Raw genomic sequence first — 15,490 nt, 5'->3', positions numbered from 1 at the left:
TAGGTTTCTTAAAATGGAAATAAATCCCACTGGTGATACCTACAGTGATGTTAGATGGTACATGAGTAAGTATTTTTAAGTTCTGTGTTTATTTCAAAGTATTTTAGAAAAAAAAATAGCAAGACTGACTCCCCAAAACAAGCTTAATAGACTATCAGGGACTTCTAATAACCATTGACCTCCTTTGAGTTTTTCCAATGGAAGTGAGTTTCTCCTTTGAGAATATTATTTTAAAACAAACATGGAGAGAGGTTGCTACTGAACTTATGACCAGTATAGAGCAAGAGAGTCTGTAGTATTACTGTCATAACTTGGGTGAACATCTATTGCATGCCAGAATCCTAAGGACAGAGTCTTGATGAGATGGAAAATTAATTGAGGCTAAAGAGGAATAATGGAGAAAGGGATCTGCCTTTTTGTCTAAAAGGATGGAATTTTCAAAGTTCATAAAAAGTACTTAGATGTACATGATAAAAAATATGAATGAACTTGGACTTGATTTTGGTTGATGTTAATGTCATAGTTAATGGCAGTTAGTTAATTTTTTTTTTTAATATGGAACGCTTCACGAATTTGCGTGTCATCCTTGCACAGGGGCCATGCTAATCTTCTCTGTATCATTCCAATTTTAGTATATGTGCTGCTGAAGCAAGCACAGGTTAGTTCATTTTAATGCATGGGGCCGATTAAGGAGATGGACAGGTGTGGGCAAAAGTTGTGAGTATGCAAAACACAGTTTATTCTTTTATTATTATTTCTTTATTATTATATTACTTATTTGTATTACAGCTATAAACCTACTTTTACCCACCCCGGTGTGTGTGTGTGTGTGTGTGTGTGTGTGTGTGTGTGTATACACACATATATATATATATATATATATATATATATATATATTTTTTTTTTTTTTTAACAGAGACAAAGAGAGAGTCAGAGAGAGGGATAGATAGGGACAGACAGGAATGGAGAGAGATGAGAAGCATCAATTATCAGTTTTTCGTTGGGACACCTTAGTTGTTCATTGATTGATTTCTCATATGTGCCTTGACTGGGGGGCTCCAGCAGACTGAGTAACCCCTTGCTCAAGCCAGCGACCTTGGGTTCAAGCTGGTGAGTTTTGCTCAAACCAGATGAGCCCGTGCTCAAGCTGGCAACCTCGGGGTCTCGAACCTGGGTCCTCCACATCCCAGTCCAACACTCTATCCACTGTGCCACTGCCTGGTCAGGCTCTACCCTGGTATTAATGTCAGTCTAGCAATGACACCGCAAATCTGGGAGTGATCAATCTATTTATAGCGCACCCTCACACACACTTATAAGGGAGCATTCTAATGGCCTCTGTCAGATCTCATTTCTCCTCTTGGCTTAATCCATTTCAGCTTCACTGTTTCTTTGGCTTTCTCGGAACATGTCAAGTGTGCTCTCAGCCCAGGACTTTTGCACTCGCTGTTCTAAGGATGACTATTAGCCTAAAGATTGTCTTTGTGTATATAGAGAAAGGTGTCACTTTCTCAAGGTGCACCCCAACATGGCTGCCCTGAGCATCTTTGTTTTGCCTGGCACACTCTTCTCTCAGACACATGCGATGTAGTTTCTGCCGCATCTTCAGGTCTTTGCACATACTTCCGTTGAGTGATGTTTTCCTTGACCACATTATCTTAAACTTGTACTTGTATTGGTTCAGCTCATATGATTTCCCTTCCTTGCTTTATTTTATATCACCTTCTATTATGCTATTTTACTCATTTATTGTGTTGATCTTTTCACACTAAAATGTAATCTTTCCATGAAGGCCAGGTTTCTTGTTCTTTTCTTCCCTCCCTCCCTCCTTCCTTTTTTCTTTCTTTCTTTCTTTCTTTCTTTCTTTCTTTCTTTCTTTCTTTCTTTCTTTCTTTCTTTCTTTCTTTCTTTCTTTCTTTCTTTCTTTCTTTCTTCCTTCCTTCCTTCCTTCCTTCCTTCCTTCCTTCTATTCTTTCTTTCTTTCTTTCTTTCTTTCTTTCTTTCTTTCTTTCTTTCTTTCTTTCTTTCTTTCTTTCTTCTTTCTTTCTTTTTCTTTTCTTTTCTCTTTCTTTCTTTCTTTCTTTCTTTCTTTCTTTCTTTCTTTCTTTCTTTTTCTTTTCTTTTTCCTTCCTTCCTTCCTTCCTTCCTTCTATTCTTTCTTTCTTTCTTTCTTTCTTTCTTTCTTTCTTTCTTTCTTCTTTCTTTCTTTTTCTTTTCTTTTCTCTTTCTTTCTTTCTTTCTTTCTTTCTTTCTTTTTCTTTTCTTTTTCCTTCCTTCCTTCCTTCCTTCCTTCCTTCCTTCCTTCCTTCCTTCCTTCCTCCCTCCCTCCCTCCCTCCCTCCCTCCCTCCCTCTCTCTCTTTCTTTCTTTCTTTCTTTCTTTCTTTCTTTCTTTCTTTCTTTCTTTCTTTCTTTCTTTCTTTCTTTCCTTCTTTCTTTCATCTATTTTACGCATTGTAGTCCCAGAAAAGTGCCTGAGACATAGTAATATGTTTGTTGAGCTTCCATTTAAATGCTTCTTGTTATCTGTCTTTCTTTATTTCAAAACCATTTCTCTTCCTCTGAGCTTTCTGTTATCTTAAAACTGAGGTGAATCCATAACGTCTGTGTGCACATGAAATATTTTTCTTTCCAGAATCTTTCTCTGGGCTTTCTTTTAGATTTGCTTCTACTTCTTAAAACATGAATCTTTTCATATCTCATAGTTCTAATTACTGAAACAGACTTGAAAATTAATTCTTATTAGGGCATTTTTAAATTTAAAAAATATGTTTTTTCCACGGCAGGCCACAGATCAGCCTATAAATTAACTTTCTTTGGATTCCACATTTAGAGTCCTCAGCTGTGGCTCAGGATTTAAACAATGATCACCCTGAGCTATTGGCCTTCTCTCCCTTGGGTGAAGCAGACACTTGATATAACCTGGTGTTAAAATATTGATTCAATTTTGTAAAATATGAAAATGTGACTTTAGTTGGATATCAGAGGTTTTCAAAATGTGTTAATCTGCATTACTCTTTCTCAACCTGCATTACTCTTGCTCACAAAAATTAAGGGATCAGGGAACATACAAATACTTCAGTACTTTCAGCCTGTGTGTGTGTGTGTGTGTGTGTGTGTGTATGTATTTTTCTGAAGTTGGAAATGGGGAGGTAGTCAGACAGACTCCCGCATGCGCCCGACCGGGATCCACCTGGCATGCCCACCAGGGGGTGATGCTCTGCCCATCTGGGGCATTTCTCTGTCGCAACCAGAGCCATTCTAGTGCCTGAGGCAGAGGCCATGGAGCCATCCTCAGCGCCCGGGCCAACTTTGCTTCAATGGAGCCTTGGCTGCAGGAGGGGAAGAGAGAGACAGAGAGAAAGGAGAGGGGGAGGGGTGGAGAAGCATATGGGTGCTTCTCCTGTGTGCCCTGGCTGGGAATCAAACCTGAGACTCCTGTATGCCAGGCCGATGCTCTACCATTGAGCCAACCGGCCAAGGCCAGTACTTTCAGTCTTTTGTATAGTGCATTTTCACCCATGAAATAAAAGTTGGTTTTGCATCTCATTTGCATAATCAAACAATACTCTTTGACTTGTCGTTTGCTTTTCTGATGTTCTTGTTTAATAAAAAAAATCAAATACTTTTTTTTTTTATCGCTTCATATTCATTTTGAAATATTCCTTAATTTTTGTAAGCAGTATATTTCTAGTTAATTCTCTCTCTTTGTAAATATCACTATCTCATGTAATGGTTAGCTACCGGGACTAGAGATCTCAGTTCCTATAAATGATCACCATCCCTTGTCAATTCTATTTCTAAAAGATCTCTATTTTTCCTTACTTAGGTTTCTCTAGACTTAACTACTCACTTTAATGATATTATATACTTCTTATCAGCATATTTTAAAAATCCTAATGCAACTCGGTTATTTTTCTCTTCAAAATCCCTCCATGATCCTAGCTAGTTTAGTAAGACAAGAAAAATTATTAAAAAGTTAAAATATTTTAAAGAAAAAGGAAAAGGTACATGAAATTATTTTGCAAATAAAATCTAGATGCATCTGCAAGTAACCTAATAAAATTAATAAGTAAATTTAGCAAAGTTGATAGATACAAGGTAAACATCTAAAAATTAATTGTTTAATGCACTAGCAACAAATAATGGGAAAAATTATAAAATAAAACAATAGCTCTTTAGCTCTGGCCAAATAGCTTGGTTGGTAAGAGCAACATCAGGAAGTGCTGAGGTTGCTGGTTCGATCCCAGGTCAGGGCACATACAGGAACAGATTGAGGTTCCTATTTCTCTCTCTCTCTCTCTCTCTTTCTCTCTCTCCCCCTCTTCTTCTCTTGATAAAATCAGTGAATAAAATCTTTAAAAAAGGAAATAAAAAAACCCAATAGATCTCTACACTAGAACTTATAAGACTTATCAGTGGATGTTTAAAAGCTGCTTATTTAATTAACACCAAATAGTTCTGTTTAGAAAATATTCTTGTTGTTTTATGAGATATTATATGTACTTAAGCCAAGTAGATATAAAAAATGTTGTCTTTTTACTTACAAATACAAATATGCTTTGCTCATCTTCAGCCAAATAAATTTTTATACTCTAGCAGGATTGCAAACCATTTTTAAAATATCTCAGTGACAGTTTATATGTTAATTAAGAAAGTTTGTCTTTACAAATATTAAATGCATGGAAAAATAAAGGTAAGGGCTTGAACATTCCTATACATTTGAGTATATATATTTGTTATAAAAAAAAACAAGTGTCAGAGTTAAATAGTAATTTATATTTGTGGTAGCAAGCTTGCTTTTTTAGTAACTGTGATTTGAATACTGAATGAAGACAGGTTTTTCATGTGATTTTATAAAATGATAAAGTTGTCAAATTTAAATACAATTTTTAATAATGCAAGAAGCAAGTTTTATTTGTTTGCGCTTTCCTTGAACGAGGCCTGTCAAACACTTGGTTGGGATAAACGTTGCTGAAAAGTTGCCCTTGATGGTGACTGCCCTCTACAAATGTAGGAAAGCTGCCAGTTTCAACACAATTCTCGGGGTTCATTTGGGGTTTTCATGGCAGTGTGCAAAATTATAGATATTTGTCGTTGGTTGAACACTTTATTTGAAATTTTTCTAGATGTTTTCTGATTCTATAAATTATATCTGGATATTAAATTGTTGGTACAAACATTTCTTATTTTGAAGGAACTAATTAGGTCAAAATGACTAATTCCCCGTTGCAAAGTCATGAACACAAATTATGATTCATGGAAGTAAGGATGACTTCATATCCAGGACATGGTAACGCTTTATTTGTGTGCATTTAAGGAAGACAGGGGCAGAAGTTCATTTGCTGCACCTGTTACAAAAAGTTGTGAAGGCAAGTAATAGTCTGGAATGGTTTGCACATCATGCCCAGTGGCACTTCAAGAATGATCGCATGTGCCAGCTACATGCTGGCAACTCCGCCTCTTTAGCCTTAGCATGACTCACACTCAGTTAGTACAGAGCAGAAAGAAACTTAGGGGTGGGGGACTCGAGACCTCTACTGGAATCAGAGTTATACAAGAAAGCTGTTGGTGGGGTAAAGAACATATTTTCTTCTCAGTTTCATAATAAATAATAGGTTTGTGTTTGTTGATTTAAGAATAATTATAAAGCGTACATTATTCTCATTAGTTATGCTTCTGAACTTGAATCGGGTTATCTGCACGCCACACATAGTTTTCCAAAAGCATTGTCATTTTCTGAGAAATTTAATTCCTATGGTTTTAAATAAATCCTTTTTTCCTAGTGTTCTGTAACTTCCCCCTACTCTCCCCAGTAAGAAGGAAAATGTAAGGCAGACAAGCATTGCTTAGTGAGGTCCACCTGCTTAGCGCACACTTCTGGAAGTATAGGTTACAGGTTATGTGCCATTTCCAGGATGCAAGCTGCAGTGGACATTGGTTTTGTATTGTAACTCAAATCTATACAATTCTTTGATTTGTTTTTTAAAGAAACAGTATAAAGATCTTTTCCTATAGAACGTTTTTAAAAAGTACAAAAAATTCAGTAGTTTCAATCTATTCAGTTTAGGTAAGCAGCCAAAAAATTCAAAAACCCAATTCAAAATTATTCTTAGTTTTAATTACTAAAAGATCAGTTTAAATAACACATAAGAACAGGTTTTCTTGAAAGATTTCTGGGTCAGGACTTCCTGACTTTGGTGTGAAACAAGGACATGACACTACTGCAAGTAGTGGACTCAGATTGGAGTATGAGAAGTACCTAGAGTCTGAACTAGAAATACTATTTGCATCTTCTATCTGAAAGGGTTTATATTTGTCTATCTCTATAACATCAGATTTTAATACAATTTTTCTTTCTAATGATTTTAATTTAATAGTAACGACAGATATTTAACGACTTAAATATTTTACTTGCAGTTTGTTGAAATGCCATTTTTTCAAGAAACAATTCTTTGTCCTTAAGTAGCATACATACCCTTTAACCGCTTGATCATTACATTTCTTTTTCATGCTTCTGTGTGGTATAATTTTTGCACTTTAAATAGTACACTATTAAGACATGTGGAGGATATTTTCGACTATATCATACCTATGGGTATTTGGTTTTTAAACATATTATGGTTTCTTAAAAGGTTTGGTATTGCAAAAACAAATTTAGAATAAAATTACTCTCTTAACCATATCCTTGAACTGGTTTGATTTCTAGCTGTGGATAAATCCTAGTTCCTTTAGAGGTTACCTCTCCCCCTTAGACCAGTCAGCCCCAGTAATTAGACTGCCAGTGCTCTCATGCTGACAGCTCCTGCATTGATTTACAGGGGTTGGAATTAAGGATTTTTTTTTTTCATGACTGCTGAGTGGCTCATAAGGTCTCCAAGTGCTACAAAGATTATGTATTTTAAATTTGGTCCTCATAAATTTGAATCCCTACCAAATAGTTATATTTGTTTTTTCTATACTTTACTTTAAAACAATGACATTCTAAATACTTGCTTTAAATATTTTCTTCTAAGTGATATAGATCAGCTTAAAAAGGCTGTATATTGCATGATTTCAACTATCTGACATTCTGAAAAGGGCAAAACTCTAGAGACAGTAGAATTGATCTCTAATTGACAGGAGTGCAGGGGAAAGAATACATGCTGATACAAAGGGAAGTTTTAGGGCAGCAGAACTTTTGTGTATGGCACTGTAATGTTTATACGTGACATTATGCATTTGATAAAACCCATAACACTTCGCAGCACAAAGTGTGAACATTAATGTATGCAAATTTAAAAACGTAATTAAGAGGTTGGGGGATCTTAGGATGGAATGCAGACTGTAACAAGAGAATATATCCGTATTACAAATGTATGAACCAACCTTACAGAAGGGCATGGTAGTAAAAGATGCTGACCTAAATAACTTTGAAAATGAATCTTTAAGGCTAAATGTAAAATGAAAAGTAGACAAGCACTGTACTCTAGTCGATAAAGTTGCTTCTCATGGAGGTACAGGTAAACAATTTTGATACTGATCAGATATACACTCTCTCTCACACACACACACATGTACTAGAATGAAAAAAATTAAGTAAATGGACAGCAGATGGTGGGAGTCAGATTTCTCCCTGTTGAAGTAGAGTCTACAGATAACCGGGAGAAGAGGTTGGAGTGATCCATGTGAGAATAGCTTAGAATTGGAGACCATCAGTGTGAACTTATACTTAGCTTTAGATAGATACAGATGGTAACATATATAAAATATTTATAGATATTTGTATTTTAAAGGGGTTAGCATATACACACATATTTCTTCGCTTTTTCAGGTGAGAGGGTCTGGAAGCAATATTCCAATTTCAAAGAACATATGTGGTACATAGATCTTGGTTTCTAATATCATTCTCCAATAGTAGGGACCAGGGCTCCTTGGAAAGATCACTGACTGTAGGGCCAGAGAAGAAAATATATATACATGGTAAGCCTGGAGCATCTTGTGGGGCCCCAAAGTAAGGAACTACTCAAACACAAAACAGAACACGCTGATGGAGGCATGTCAAAGAAGTACAGGAACCAAATGGAAGATTTCCCAATGGCCAAAGTGGAACAATTTGAATAATAAAAAATATTGTCATACTGGTTATAATTCAAAGTATACAGTAGATATCCATGAGTCTATACTTACTTAAATAAATAATTGAATAAGTTAATAAATGTGGGAGAAGAAAAATCTGTGTAGAAAAATTCCAAGTAGTTTTGTAGCTACTTCGCATTCGAGGAGGGGAAGTGTAAGTCTCCCCTCTTCAAGTGTGGTCCGTGCACACTGACTGCCTTCTAAAGAGTGGCAAGTATGAAAAGAAGGATGGAAGGGGGGAGTAATTTACAGTGGAGAAACCTAACAAATTCTACTCCAGCCAGGTGATGAACAGTAAACATCACCAGTCATGAATCCAATCGGTAATAGTTACTTCTGACATGACGAAATGAAAATGACACTTAACCTTTGTGATCTTCCTTTAAAAAAATCCAAAAACCCAGTCTTGTGAGAAAAATATCAAACAAATTCCAATAGAAGAATATCCTACAAACACCTGGTCAGTACTCCTCAAAACTCATTTTTTGTCTCATCATGTCAAAAGTCAATTTTATCAATCGGATTCATGAGTAGCAATGTTGACATTTCATCATCCAGCTAAAAAGCGTTTGTCGGGTTTCCCCGCTGTAAGTTACTCGACCCTTCCATTCTCTTTTCCACACTGTGCTCCTTTTATTGTATCATCTGTTTCTGTAGTATCAGAGTTTTAATCAGTGTAGCCTTATAGCAAATCTTGAATGTTGGTAAGATGATTTCCTTCATATTAATCCTGTTTTAAAAATAAAATCTTACTTATTACTGCATAAGTCACAATTTTTCTTGTTAAATTTTGAGTTGTTGTTTCATTTTCTAATTTTCATGACTGACATTCTGAACAGGATCTTTTTGAAAACACCTCCCCCTCCCCCAAATTGAATACTGCTATAAAACATTTTACAAAAGCTACTTTTAAATATTTATAATTTTACTGACTACCTTACTGAAAACTGTTTTATTCTAGTTTTGCTATTGTTACTCTTTGATTTGAAAAAGAATGATATTTAATTCAAATAAAGATGATAAATAACTCTGCCTGCAGGGTTAATCTTATGGCAAGAACTCTATCAATAAAAGAGAAGGGTACTACACCAACATTTACTTCATTTACATATTTTTTGGAGGTTGTTATTTTAATCCATTAATCTACTTTTTTAGTGAGACTTATTAAAATAATAATGTTTATTTATGTTTTAATTATGATTAATTTTTTTCTGAATGTGGCACAAAACCACTTACTTAGGCCAATGGGTGACTTTTTATATGGAAAATACATTTTGATTAAATGTAAATATTTACAATTATTGGGCCAGAATTATGTAAATTATTTTAAACTTGTGTCATTCTGTCCTGAGAAAAGAGTCTGAGTGTTATGGAAAAGCCTAGTTAAATTAAACTATTAGATTACTTTGATAAAAGTATAAGCACATGAACAAATAAAATCTCATTTAATCCTCATAATGTCATTTTTTTAAAAGTTGATATTATTATTCTCTGTTTTCTATAATTGCCTAGCAATCAAGTTAAGATGGAGACAAAATTGAACATCTCTTCAGACACATGTAACTCTTTAATTCATATAAATGTGGAATGGTTTTTGCTTTGAGTAAAGCAGTAGAAAGGATAAGGTTAAATCTTTAAAGTCAGGAATCTACTTACAAAGCCAAAAGACTTGTCCTTTCTCTCCCATCCATAAGAAATAAGATTTTCATGGCGGAAGGGTGGGATGGTAACATGGGGACCTTGGAGAGAGAGAATTGAAGGCAGGGCAAAAAGGAAACAGTTGAAAAGGGATAAATAAGAAGAGGTTTATGAGAAATGGGCTGTCAGGAGCTGCTCAGGAGAGGAAACATCTTGGTGAAACATGACAGGTTGGTCTCAATAAGCAAGTATAGATAAGTACAAATATATGTGCAGGTGATTTTATAATGGTGGGGAACACTAGTTCAGAGAAATTATGAGTTAAATTGTAATGTAACGTATCAAATTTAATGCAAACCGATGTTGAAAGTCAGACACAACTATAGTTTGAGAAACACTATTGCTGCCCATATTAATCAACTAACATAGAATTTCACATGCCTCTTCTTCAAATGGTACTGCAATATTTCACGCAGAAACCTTGTCTTGTATGTCTCGTAATGATCCTCTGACATCACTCAATTGCCTTGAAACATTTTTTGTTGATTTTGTTGATTTAATAAGAGGTTTCTTGGTATTGTTATTTATATTGAAACACTATATGTCTATTAACTTGAAGACAAATGCTACTGACATTAGTTGATATGTAAATATTTAGGAATATACATACTGAATAAAGCATGGTTGTCTTAACAATTTTGTATGAACTGCATCACTGTGCCTAAGGTATTTTGGTTTTAACAGTGAGCCAGGATAGGTGTTAAGATTTGCCAAAGAACTTTATTTAGAAAGCTTTTCCCCTGAGAACTGAGAAAAAAGTATAGGAACAAGAAACTTTATAGTAAAAAAACCCAAACATCATTATCAAGCATGAGTAGGATCCAGAAAAAGTGCCATGAAGGAAACTGGCATCTAGTTTCTCAGTCATTGGACAAGCATTCATCAAATACTACTGGGTGCGAGAAACTACCTTAGATACACTAAAACCATTATTCTACTTATTTAAGAAATTATAAGTTAATTGTCATCTAGTCTTTTGTGTGTATATCTATTTGTTTATCTGGTTTATGTTTCTCAGTATGAAACTTAACATATAGATATTAGTGTAACAATAGTGTTCTTGTTATATGTGGGAACATATATACCAAGATGAGTGGTTAAGACAAGAAGGCAATATAGAAGCAAGAGTTGCTGTTGTCAGGCACCGCTTTGTTAAAAGTACACGAAAAGAGCCAGATGTGGAAAGGCTGATACCCAGAACCAGAACTGCTGTGGGAGTTGTTCAGATGGTGAAGAGACAAGTTCAACCCTGAGTTCCCATAGGCCATCCAGTCCAATAGAGTGAAGATAGTAGTAGTTTGATAACAATCTATGCACACAAGTCAGCATCCAGGTATCTGACCTGGAAGGTGAGTCAGAGGCAGTCAGCCTCAGATTATTGTCAGCAGATACTGATCCTTAGCTATGAATACGGGCTCAGGTCAGAACATCTTTCTGTAGGATGAAAGTTTGCCAGAGTTGGGCAGATTATTCAACAAGAGATTTAGGCACAAGAAACAGCCAAAGCTCAGAACCAGGGCAAAGCACTAGACCACACTAGTGACATGAGGTTGAATCTGAAAAAAAAAAAGGCTTCTTTCTTATGCTCAGGGCTAGAACTGGCCTTAGAGGTTTGATGTGGCCCCAGCATGCAGGATGGAGATTCATCTGAGGGGTGACGGAATATAGTCAGATCCAGGCAAGGCAAACTTTGACTTGAAAGTCAGTTCTTGTTTATTTGTTTGTTTTACATCTCAACATGCAATGGCTAGTAAGTGCCATGTAAAGATGTGTAATTCAATTACACATTCAATTTTAATTTCTAGATTGTATTTTATCAGGTTTGATGATACATTCATGCTGTCTTTATAAAATGAATTAAAGAGATTTCTATCTTTGCCTGTGTTCTGAGATCATTTAGCATGTTGGAATAATTTAAAAACTTGGCCTTTTTATTTTAGTGGCATATTAGCTTTTTAAAATATTTTGTGTTTATTGCACTTATTTCTCATTTCGTAGCAGGTTGACGTCTTTAACAGAATCCACTTTCCTATGCAGGAGGACTAGACTGGGAGGTTGGAAACTGGAAAAACAACACTGAAGACTCAAGAGAAAAGAATGATGGAGTCAAGGCCAGAACAGCCTCTTGAGGCTGTTCTATAAATATTTCTGGGCTTTTCAAAGAGACATTGCTTAAAGGGCAATATTTCTGTCTTTTATTTTGATTTTGCCCTAAGCACTCTTTATCTAAATTACACGATAAATAAAATTTATTTATATTTATGTAAATAATATGATGCTTTTTGAGTAACTGAGTATTTTCAGTCCCAGAAAAGCAAGGTTTTTGTAACCACAGGGACCTTGGCAATAGCTGCAGGGTAGAGCCACCGAAAGAAGGTGCGGGGTTGCGAAGTTCTTCAACGATTTGTGAGTCATGCCTCCTTCTTTTAATGGGGTGACTTTGACCAACTATATAGTGTAAAAATAGGGTAAGGACAATAAACTGCTTTTACTGAAGTTCTAACAATGGTTTCTCTCTGTTTCTTACACTCACATACCCACACACAAATTTTCTGATGTTCAGAATCTAAAAGAAATATATATGTATATTAACATAACATTGTATTTATTTTTAATAAAACAATTTAACACAGGAAAAATTCTGAAATGACTATTGTGCTCTATATTTATTCTTTCTCATTCAGAAAATGCTTTTCACATTGGCTCCTAGGCTGAACATGAAAAAATGTAGTGCTTACATTGTTTAAATTTAGGAAGGAAAGTCTAACCCTAAAATCGTTTTTAAAAAGAATCTGGATTTATTAAACTAGATTTCAAAGCACAGACTGTTAAATTTTAAGTTTAATTTTTATTAATTAAAAATTTAAAGCATACTTTAAACAAAATGAGAACATTCTAAATATAAATAATGAGTTGATATAGAAAATAAAAATGCTTTAACATGTCTTCTGTGTTTCTAACGTGTATATTACCCATCATGTGAGATTTTCTACGTGGGAAAAGGCATTGAGCTATGGTCTTTGGGGCATGGTCTCAAGCTAGTTCTGCACAGCCAACTCAGGCACACAATGAAACACATTAAATGTTTTTTGTGCTTTAAGGCAGTTTCAATTTAGAAAGGAGTTGTATATATTGCTTACTTTGTCTCTATATTACTCATATTGCCAAATTTGGGCTATGATTTCCTTGAGGAAGCCAGAAAAGTGAAATACACAATTTAATTGCATTTTCTAAACAAGACATATAAACCGGTTTTTGTATATTATATGTATTCTTTACATAAGAAACAAAAGGTTGAACCACTTAACAATATAGCTGTGACTATTTTAATTCTTTGAGTACAAACTCCACAATTTAGGAATTGCACATGTATTTCTAAGCATAGATATTTTGTTAATAATACTCTCAAGCAACCATATTTAACCAGTTAAAAAACATTTTTAAATAACAATCTTTATTTTGGATTTGAATAATGCTTAGCATGAGGACATGGCTAAAAATGTTCTTCAGATTAATATAAACTAGGTGCCAAAATGTGATATATGTTTAGAAGCTAAACTTAAGCTTAATTTGAATTACACTAAACAGCTGTACAACTTAAAGATATATTCCTCATATATATTATGTATGTAGCATAGTTGAAAAATAATTGTGAAAAACAATTAAAAATGTAAGTGAAAGACAATTATGTTATTCCTCAAAAGAATGGAAATTGCCAGTTATTTTCTTAGCATCCATTGCCCCATTGCTCTACCCTAAAATGCCCTGCTTTTCATCTATGTGTTTACCTCTTCCAGGAAGCCCAAGAAGTGTAAAAGAAAGATCATGTCTGATATAAGGCAATTCCATTATCTTTCCCACAGGGACAGGTTTAGAAACCCAGAGTTAAACCAATGAGACCACAGCAATAATTTCACATGTGACATGTGACCCAATTTGGTTCTATGAGACATAAGGAAAGATTGCTGAAATCTCTTGAGAAAGAAGTCTTTTCTCTTTTAAATATGTAGTATTGTACAAATATGAGGTCTATAGTTGCTATATAGACATTTAGCCAACAATTTTTGGATGTAACCACACATTGGACACAATTAAAAGCATAGCAGGAAAATGAATATAGTTGCTGGATTAAGCCAATTCCATCACTTACTCTCTTTCTGTAAGTTATTATAAAATGTTTTGTATAGTTTAATTCAGTTTGCATTGTCTCATTAAAAACATCCTAAACTGATACACTCAAAATGCAGAAAACACATTTTAAATTTTCAGCATAGTTCTATTCCCAAGAAATTTTATTATTTTTAGAAAAAGCAATTCATTAAGTATTAAAATATACTCTATAAATAGGATTATTTTTGAAACATTTTAAGTGTTGGTAGATTTACAAATCATAAAGTTAATTTGTGAGACCACCTATCCTGATTTGGGGTTTGAAAACTATGGCCTGCCATTTTGGAGCTAATTTTGTTGTATAGTATTCTCAAATTTTGCCTAGACACTGAAAAACCATTATCAGAAAATTATTAAAACTTTTTCCATCTGCTAATTGTTTATGATATCCTTGCTTTAGTCCATTATGGGATAGCTACTTATATATCTCGCTCTCTCACCATTCTTCCATTCAGAGTTTCATAACAGTTGCTACTATTTAATAGTAAACAATAGTACATCTCTTTGTAAGGCACATTTAGCTATAAACCTTTTCATTCATTCAACATTGAGTTATTATTTTTTAGTAGAGTACCCAGTCTGTGTCAACAAGGTGCTAGCTGTTGGTATTTACCATGTTGCAATTATAGTCTCTGACCTCTAAGGGCTTATTAACTTGTAACTTGGGCAAAAAAAGAAAGAAGCAGTAATACAAAGTGATAAGAATGCTATGAGACTAAGTAAAGAGTCTTATGAAAACATCTGGTGGGTGGCATGTAATCAGACTTGTATATTTAGAGGACACTCAGAAAAAGTTATATCTAAGCTGAGATGGAAAGGCCAAGAAGGAAATAGTCATTTTAACCATGTGAAGTTCTCAGAGGAGGAAGGTGTAGCAGTGGAGTTCTCAGTGGAGGAACAGCACACAGGCATAGATAGAGAAGAGAACATGGCACATCCTGGGCAACTATGAGTAATTCATAATGCTGGAGCATAGAGCATCTTCACATCATAAGATTCCTGAAGAATCTTGGAAGGCTGTTAATGAATTTGAACTTTATTCTTGGAACAATGGGAAACTTTGGGAGGAAGAAACTTTTAAAACAGGACAAGTTTAGTACAATCACTCAAAACAGATATAGATTAGAGGCAGAGAGACCAGTAGGAAAACATTTGCAGTAATTTGAACAGGACATGATGGTGGCCTGAGTTCTTTCAAGAAAAACAATTAACAGGATCTAATGATTAATTGGATGTGGTACAAGGTTCAAGTGTTAATTTAATACAGTATTTAGTGTATTAAATAAGTGGCAGAAGATTTAATTTCATAGACTTTCTTTTGACTTGAACGAAGTTACCAGAGACTCTGGAAAAGAGAGCATATATTAGAACTATCACGTTAATGTAATAAACTGACTCCGTCTTCAAAGTAACTAAACGAACAGCCCTGTATTTGGGCCCAGTGGACTGGGCAGAAAACATGCCTGAAAGTGCAGGATTCTCCCCTCCACAGGTTTCTAATGATCA

At 34.7% G+C, this 15,490-nt stretch overlaps 1 non-coding gene across 1 annotated transcript; it reads right to left on the bottom strand.

Moving 5' to 3' along the window:
• Positions 1–549: 549 nt before the first annotated feature.
• On the bottom strand, positions 550–656 carry LOC136401904 (U6 spliceosomal RNA). The gene has a single exon (XR_010750828.1). It is a non-coding gene; the product is annotated as a U6 spliceosomal RNA (small nuclear RNA).
• Between the last annotated feature and the right edge of the window lie 14,834 nt (positions 657–15,490).

The sequence above is a fragment of the Saccopteryx leptura genome, chromosome 3 (assembly GCF_036850995.1).
Source record: "Saccopteryx leptura isolate mSacLep1 chromosome 3, mSacLep1_pri_phased_curated, whole genome shotgun sequence".
Lineage (NCBI taxonomy): Eukaryota > Metazoa > Chordata > Mammalia > Chiroptera > Emballonuridae > Saccopteryx > Saccopteryx leptura.
Note: the sequence above shows the minus strand (reverse complement) of the source record. Positions and strands in the feature narration are given on the sequence as shown.